The 831-nt window shown below is 45.4% G+C and overlaps 1 pseudogene; it reads right to left on the reverse strand.

Moving 5' to 3' along the window:
• LOC109374452 (translationally-controlled tumor protein-like) overlaps positions 1-554 on the reverse strand; it is a 2185-nt pseudogene extending 1631 nt beyond the window's left edge.
• Between the last annotated feature and the right edge of the window lie 277 nt (positions 555-831).

The following is an 831-nucleotide window of genomic DNA, read 5'->3' on the forward strand; positions in this document are numbered from 1 at the left end:
TTCTTAATCCAGTCATCTACCGATGGGCATTTTGGTTGTTTCCAAGTCTTAGCTATTGTGAATAACGCCGCAATGAACATAGGGGTGCATATATTTTTAAAAATATGGAACGCTTCACGAATTTGCGTGTCATCCTTGCGCAGGGGCCATGCTAATCTTCTCTGTATCGTTCCAATTTTAGTATATGTGCTGCCGAAGCGAGCACCGGCCTTTTTTTTTTTTAAATTATAAAGTTTATTGGGGTGACAACTGTTAGTAAAGTTACATAGGTTTCAGGTGTACTTCTTGCAGGCTTCTTTTATGAAGCTGGTTTTCTGCTAATGATGGTTCATGACAATATCAACAACCAATGACTACTGTGCTTTCAGTACCTTTGCCCTTGGGGCCTTCAGCGGAGGCATTTCCACCAATGAGCGAGTCATCAATGTCACTCTCTGTCCTACTGACCATCTTCCCCTTCACCTCCAGTCACAGCCCATCCACAATCTCCTAGATCTTGTACATGTCAGAGAACATATTTCATCATGGCTGATGAGGCCCCAGTAAATGATCATGATGGTGACCAGAAGGAGATGACATGGTTTAATAGAAGCTCGGAGCTCAGAGTGAACTGATGCAACCAGAGCAGTGCTGGAGTGGTGGGGTAGGGTGGGGAAAGGGCATGGAGGGGGATGGGAGAGTGGGCAGAAAAAGGTCAGGATCTCTTTTTTTTCCATGACCTTAACATTCTTTTTTTTTTTAGCTGAGCCATCCTGCCACCTGTTGGCAGCTCAGCGGCAGCTCAGCTCAGGCCAGACTCGAACCGCTTTTGCTCAGAGCTCAAACCTTTGA

Source organism: Hipposideros armiger, unplaced genomic scaffold (genome assembly GCF_001890085.2).
Source record: "Hipposideros armiger isolate ML-2016 unplaced genomic scaffold, ASM189008v1 scaffold_824, whole genome shotgun sequence".
Lineage (NCBI taxonomy): Eukaryota > Metazoa > Chordata > Mammalia > Chiroptera > Hipposideridae > Hipposideros > Hipposideros armiger.